This window comes from Galeopterus variegatus, unplaced genomic scaffold, assembly GCF_000696425.1.
Source record: "Galeopterus variegatus unplaced genomic scaffold, G_variegatus-3.0.2 Scaffold2044, whole genome shotgun sequence".
Classification (NCBI taxonomy): domain Eukaryota; kingdom Metazoa; phylum Chordata; class Mammalia; order Dermoptera; family Cynocephalidae; genus Galeopterus; species Galeopterus variegatus.
Window position 1 is genome coordinate 278,740 of NW_007728155.1, and position 7,551 is coordinate 286,290.

The following is a 7,551-nucleotide window of genomic DNA, read 5'->3' on the forward strand; positions in this document are numbered from 1 at the left end:
GGTCATCTTTAAAAAAAAAAAAAAAAAGATCCCCTTACCGGTCATCTTTAAAAAAAAAAAAAAAAAGCAACACCTGTGCAATGCACATTTTACACCCTAGGCAAAGGAAAAGATCATTCTAGTTTTTTTTTTTTTTTTTTAAAAGATGACCGGCAAGGGGATCTCAACCCTTGGCTTGGTGTTGTCAGCACCACGCTCAGCCATTGAGCTAACCGGCCATCCCTATATAGGATCCGAACCCGCAGCCTTGGTGTTATCAGCACCGCACTCTCCCGAGTGAGCCACGGGCCGGCCCTATCGTTCTAGTTTTAAACTAGAGTCCCTTAAAAAAATAAAAGTATTCCATCAAGTTCTTATGGATGGTGTTATTACTGTGCATTGTTGGTGGGTCACTTTCTGTGCTATGTTTGCTTTGAAGAAATCTTCCAATATATCTCCAATATTCCCTTTTTATAGTGTTCTTTTTATTAGCTAGAATTTCACATAACCCTAGTGCTCTATAAAGAATGTCCTCCTTGTCACATTTGTTTTCTAGCATGTCTTCATAGATACCTACAAGAAAGGCAGTTAGGTAGAGGGAACTGTGACTTGGCTGTAAATCAAGTAACCGATTTAACAGGTTGTGATATTTGGAGAGACCACGATCGTGCAAAATCTCTTTCAAATAGTTCCATGCACTTTCATTATGTGGTATTTGTTTGATCATTTCTGGAGTGTACTGGATTTCTCTCTCCAATACAGCACAATTGTAGCCAGTGGTGTTAGAAATGACAACATATCTTTGATTCCAGACAGAGATTTCTCACATCCTCTTTGAGATGTTAAATCTACATACTGCAGCTCATTCTCCCCAAGCTTAAATTCTTGAATAACCCACTGTCGGTGCTGCCAGGCATGGTAATTCTTTGCATCCTGGTTAAGAATATCAGCAATAAACTCAAGCTCGTGAGATGGATCTTTCAGCTATTCCACTATTACCTGCCTGTGATGCCAAACTTGATAGTTTTTGGGCTGCTCCTCAATTATTGCAGTGATGTAGTTCATTTCCTGATGTAGGTCCTTTTGAAGTGACTTTAAGAGAACTCTCCAAAAATGCCACACTGTATAATTGGCTGCATTTAACTCAATAATGTCCCAGATTAAAAGCTTGTTCACTTCTTTCATCACGCTGCAGAACAGCTAGGAAATAATCATAAACATCTCCAAATTTTCCACTACAGATCATCTGGACCACTGGATTGGGATCTGTGGCACTGGGTTTATATCAGCCCATTCTGCTCTGTCCCTGTACAGGACATAGATGGGCAAATCCAGGCTCAGAAACCCATTGTCCCTAGGGGACGCTATTGCTTCTCTGGCCTCAGCCGCCATCTCTCCTGCTGCTGCTGGGGCGGTGGCTCACTGGGCTTGCCGCCATGCTCAGCCTCCCCAACCCCCTCAGTGACCGCCACCTTGCCTCGGCCCTCAGTGGAGGCCCTGCCCTGGCCCTGCCTCGAAACAGTTCTGATTTCAAACTAGACTTCAGTCCAGCCCTGGATCATCTCTCCTTCCAGCATTCATCTACCTCCCTTCCTCCACCCCCCACCACCAAATTCTACCATTTTCCTGAGAGACTACAATTCTCCTTCTAGAATAGTTGTTTTTAGCCCAGTATGCATATCAGAGTCACTTAGGGCCTCCTTCCAGATTCCTCCCATTCCTCCACCCCCCGCCACCAAATTCTACCATTTTCCTGAGAGACTACAATTCTCCTTCTAGAACAGTTGTTTTTAGCCCAGTATGCATATCAGAGTCACTTAGGGCCTCCTTCCAGATTCCTCCCAACCTGGGGGAATGGTACCTGGGCATTCCAGGCTTCTATGAGTCCCTCAGATGATTCTAATATGCAGCCAGGGGCAAGTAAGTACCACTGCTCTAGACCAGAGAACAGGAAACTATGGCCCCAACTGGCTGTGCTGCTGTAACCATTTGGTTATGTATTGTCTATGGATGCCTTTGTGCAAAAATGGCAGAATATCTGTGACAGAGGCTGTTACTTTCTTCAAATCCTAACATTTTTGCTATCTGGTTGCGTACAGAAAAAATTTGCCTACAGAAAAAGTTTGCCTACCATTGCACTAGACCTTCAGCCCATGAGCCCTGACCTCACTTCCCCTCAGACTTTGTTACTGGGTTGGGAAAATGAAAGGGCAATCCCAGGCCTTTGGGTGAGAGAATGGATGGCACCCTTCATCCCTACTATGTGTCATGCACAGATTACAGGTGTGAGGAGCCCTTCCTGCGCCACTGAAACCAGGTTCCTGTTTTTGTTAACACTGTTCTATGATCCCACAGTGGATTTAACAAAATGTAATTAGTTAAAAAAAATAAAATAGCACATGCTTACTGAAACAAAATTCAACACTACAGAGTAGGTATATAACTTCCCTCTAGCATGGTACATAGTTTGATGTAGATCCTTTGAGAACTTTTCCATATCTTTTTTTTTTTTTTAAAGTTGACTGATAAGGGGATCTTAACCCTTAACTTGGTGTTGTCAGCACCATACTCTCCCAATTGAGCTAACTGGCCATCCCTATATAGGGATCCGAACCCCTGGCCTTGGTGTTATCAGCACCGCACTCTCCTGAGTGAGCCACGGGCCGGCCCAGAACTTTCACATTTCTTAATGGCAGAATTTTCACTTCTTAAGTTTTATTTTTAAAAATTTTATTCCTTTATCTGGGAAGAGAAGGTTGGGTCAGAGATGGACCTAATTTTCTGATTTTTCAAGTTTCTGAAGAAATTCATTCACACATTTCCTGCATTCCTTGCCTTTCTCTCACCTCCTTTTCCTCTTTCCTTCTGAAGCCTTCTGGACTGCACCTATCCCTCCTATATCATTTATCTCACAGACTACATTCCTCTGTATAAAATCTTCCATTCATCTGGGCTCTCTGTCACAGAGATATTCTACTTTTTTCCCTGACTTATCACACCAAGTTACTGCCTGAGTTTAGCCAGACATTGTTGGGTCTGAGATAAAGCTGAAATATGTGGAAGAATCTATCCCAGGGTCTGGCAGATAGTAGGTGTGAATTATCCTTTCCCCAAATACCCAAATCCCTTTGGTTCTCAGACAGGTTGGAAAGTTCCTGAGATCTAATTTCCCTCTTTGTTTTGAGTCTTAACTATTCTAGTCTTTTTTCCCCCTCCCCAGGTTTTTAATATATTCGGTTATAGCATTTCTTTATTATTATTATTGAGGTATAATTTACCTGCAATAAAAAGCACAGTTCTTAAGTGTTCAGTTCATTGAGTTTTGAGTATGCTCACTTGTAACCACTACCCTAAACAAGATCTAGAACACTGAAATCTGCAGAATGTCTTTAGGTGCTCCTTTCCTGTCAATTCCACTCCCTTTCTAGGCAACCACTTTCTATCTTCTATCACCACAAATTAGTTTTCTAGTCCCCTTCCTGGCCTGCTAACCTACACCCTTTGCTTTTTCAGCTTATCCCTGATCAGAGTTAGACAGAATCCTGGAAGTAAATTGATCTGGCCCATGACATAACCATGCCCTCTGGCTTGATTGTTGTTCAGAGAACATTCCTCTTTCTTCCTCATTAACTGTTTGGTTCATAACCCTGATAAGCTGTTCCAACCCATTACCTTGCCCTTTAAAGTTCTCCTTCCCTGTTCCTGTTCCTCATAACTAACTTTCAACACGTGAGGCTGAAGCACTAAAGTTTATCAGCTGTATGCATCCCTTGTATGCATGTATCTCTTGCTGCCTTCTGCCTTCCTATTCATATTGAATACATACATCCACTTTGGTCCTAGTTATCTATCCCAGGTTTCTGTTTACCATATACCTGTGTCATCATATTTATTACACTACATTTTTGTTTTTCATTTCTTTCCCAATTCATTGTGAGCTCCTCAAAGGCTGGCTCTCATTTTCTTACCTCCAGTGTCTCTAACATGAGCTCTCAGTAGGCGTTTGTTGAGCCTCACTACCTCCTGACCTTCAGAATCTTCTAATTTCAGCCTTTCTGAAGCATCACTGCCTGTCCAATCTTTTTTTTTTTTTTCTTTTAATCCTATATAAAGATGACCAGTAAGGGGATCTCAACCCTTGGCTTGGTGTTGTCAGCACCGCACTCTCCCGAGGAGTGAGCCATGGGCCGGCCCCTGCCTGTCCAATCTTAAGATAATATTTATCTTATCAGGCAAAGTTGATAATTTATAATAGGTCCTTGTTGCCTAGTGGCTCAAGCACATGTCTCAGCCTGGCCTTTTGAGCAATCTGTAGTTTAGATCTGGCATCACTCTGCCTTTCCAAATTTACCTTCCAGTGCCTGCTCCCATAGGCTGGTTTCCTTAGTGTCCTATGTAGACCTTACTCCTTCTTGACCTTCGCCTTTACTTTCCATTTTCCCTGTTTGGGAAGCTTCCAGTCTCCTTTGTACCACTCTGAATTTCACAAGAATTAGAAGAATGTATTTGGCAGGAGACTTGCTGTTGTCATGAAGAAGCATTTTAAACTGAAGGGGAAGGTAGAAAAATAAGTAGATAAACTTATATAACTGAATTCTATGAAGGACACAAGACACGAGAACAGTGGATAAAGTACACAACTCTACTGTAAAACTTATCACACCCTAATATAATTTACATGGCTCTTCCCCTCTATGCTCAGCTCTTCAGTGAGGTAACTGTTTATTTTATTATTGTATGGCCAACAATGAAACCAAATAAGAGCTACACAGTAGACACTGCATTTTTATTGAGGTGTTTAATAATTCCCAGGGAAAAATGTGAGGGAGAAAGTTGGAAATAATACTCATGAACGTTATTGTAGAAAGAGCAAAGGTTATGAGTCAGAGAGTTCTGAGTTCCAGTTCTGACATAGAGTAACTGAGCAGTCACTGCAAGTTACTTTTACTTATTCCAATTCTTACCTTCCTTATTTGTAAAATGAGAGTTGTAAGGGCTGGCCCGTGGCTCACTCGGGAGAGTGCGGTGCTGATAACACCAAGGCCCCGGGTTCGGATCCCATATAGAGATGGCCGGTCAGCTCGCTGGCTGAGCGTGGTGCTGACAACCCCAAGTCAAGGGTTAAGATCCCCTTAGCGGTCATCTTTAAAAAAAAAAAAAAAAAAGGGCCGGCCCGTGGCTCACTCGGGAGAGTGCGGTGCTGATAACACCAAGGCCCCGGGTTCGGATCCCATATAGAGATGGCCGGTCAGCTCGCTGGCTGAGCGTGGTGCTGACAACCCCAAGTCAAGGGTTAAGATCCCCTTAGCGGTCATCTTTAAAAAAAAAAAAAAAAAAGGGCCGGCCCGTGGCTCACTCGGGAGAGTGCGGTGCTGATAACACCAAGGCCCCGGGTTCGGATCCCATATAGAGATGGCCGGTCAGCTCGCTGGCTGAGCGTGGTGCTGACAACCCCAAGTCAAGGGTTAAGATCCCCTTAGCGGTCATCTTTAAAAAAAAAAAAAAAAAAGGGCCGGCCCGTGGCTCACTCGGGAGAGTGCGGTGCTGATAACACCAAGGCCCCGGGTTCGGATCCCATATAGAGATGGCCGGTCAGCTCGCTGGCTGAGCGTGGTGCTGACAACCCCAAGTCAAGGGTTAAGATCCCCTTAGCGGTCATCTTTAAAAAAAAAAAAAAAAAAGGGCCGGCCCGTGGCTCACTCGGGAGAGTGCGGTGCTGATAACACCAAGGCCCCGGGTTCGGATCCCATATAGAGATGGCCGGTCAGCTCGCTGGCTGAGCGTGGTGCTGACAACCCCAAGTCAAGGGTTAAGATCCCCTTAGCGGTCATCTTTAAAAAAAAAAAAAAAAAAGGGCCGGCCCGTGGCTCACTCGGGAGAGTGCGGTGCTGATAACACCAAGGCCCCGGGTTCGGATCCCATATAGAGATGGCCGGTCAGCTCGCTGGCTGAGCGTGGTGCTGACAACCCCAAGTCAAGGGTTAAGATCCCCTTAGCGGTCATCTTTAAAAAAAAAAAAAAAAAAGGGCCGGCCCGTGGCTCACTCGGGAGAGTGCGGTGCTGATAACACCAAGGCCCCGGGTTCGGATCCCATATAGAGATGGCCGGTCAGCTCGCTGGCTGAGCGTGGTGCTGACAACCCCAAGTCAAGGGTTAAGATCCCCTTAGCGGTCATCTTTAAAAAAAAAAAAAAAAAAGGGCCGGCCCGTGGCTCACTCGGGAGAGTGCGGTGCTGATAACACCAAGGCCCCGGGTTCGGATCCCATATAGAGATGGCCGGTCAGCTCGCTGGCTGAGCGTGGTGCTGACAACCCCAAGTCAAGGGTTAAGATCCCCTTAGCGGTCATCTTTAAAAAAAAAAAAAAAAAAGGGCCGGCCCGTGGCTCACTCGGGAGAGTGCGGTGCTGATAACACCAAGGCCCCGGGTTCGGATCCCATATAGAGATGGCCGGTCAGCTCGCTGGCTGAGCGTGGTGCTGACAACCCCAAGTCAAGGGTTAAGATCCCCTTAGCGGTCATCTTTAAAAAAAAAAAAAAAAAAGGGCCGGCCCGTGGCTCACTCGGGAGAGTGCGGTGCTGATAACACCAAGGCCCCGGGTTCGGATCCCATATAGAGATGGCCGGTCAGCTCGCTGGCTGAGCGTGGTGCTGACAACCCCAAGTCAAGGGTTAAGATCCCCTTAGCGGTCATCTTTAAAAAAAAAAAAAAAAAAGGGCCGGCCCGTGGCTCACTCGGGAGAGTGCGGTGCTGATAACACCAAGGCCCCGGGTTCGGATCCCATATAGAGATGGCCGGTCAGCTCGCTGGCTGAGCGTGGTGCTGACAACCCCAAGTCAAGGGTTAAGATCCCCTTAGCGGTCATCTTTAAAAAAAAAAAAAAAAAAGGGCCGGCCCGTGGCTCACTCGGGAGAGTGCGGTGCTGATAACACCAAGGCCCCGGGTTCGGATCCCATATAGAGATGGCCGGTCAGCTCGCTGGCTGAGCGTGGTGCTGACAACCCCAAGTCAAGGGTTAAGATCCCCTTAGCGGTCATCTTTAAAAAAAAAAAAAAAAAAAGAATTTGAGAAACTCAATAGTGTAACATGGTTATTATATTTGCAAATGCATTCTTAGTAAATAAGAGTGATGAAAATAGCTACCATTTCAGTGCTTAAAATGTTCCAGGCCCTGTGCTAAACACATTGCATATATCATATAATTTAATCCTTATTTTGCCATAAGATAAGTGATATTACTATCATCATAATTACGTTCTGGATGCAGAAAGTTTCAGAGAGATGTGAGCCAAGGACAGAAAGCTAAAAATGGGGGAAATGGTTTTGACCTGAGATCTGTCCACCCCATGGAGGGATGGCTTCTCTAGTGTGTGGTTCAGTTCTTGGTATAGTAACAAACAAGGGATTATCTAGAGGAGGGAGATTAATCTGGGGAGGAGGGGTCATGAAAACGTGTCACATGAAGAAAATTTGAAAGACATAAAGATGTTTAGCTTAGAGAAGGAAAGACTTAGGAGGCTCATAATAACTATCTTAAAATATTTGAAGCAAGGGCTGATAGTGGCAAGGAATAG

The 7,551-nt window shown here is 44.9% G+C and overlaps 1 pseudogene; it reads right to left on the reverse strand.

The window, feature by feature from the left end:
• Positions 1-3,965, reverse strand: part of LOC103596574 — a 5,719-nt pseudogene extending 1,754 nt beyond the window's left edge.
• Positions 3,966-7,551: the final 3,586 nt, after the last annotated feature.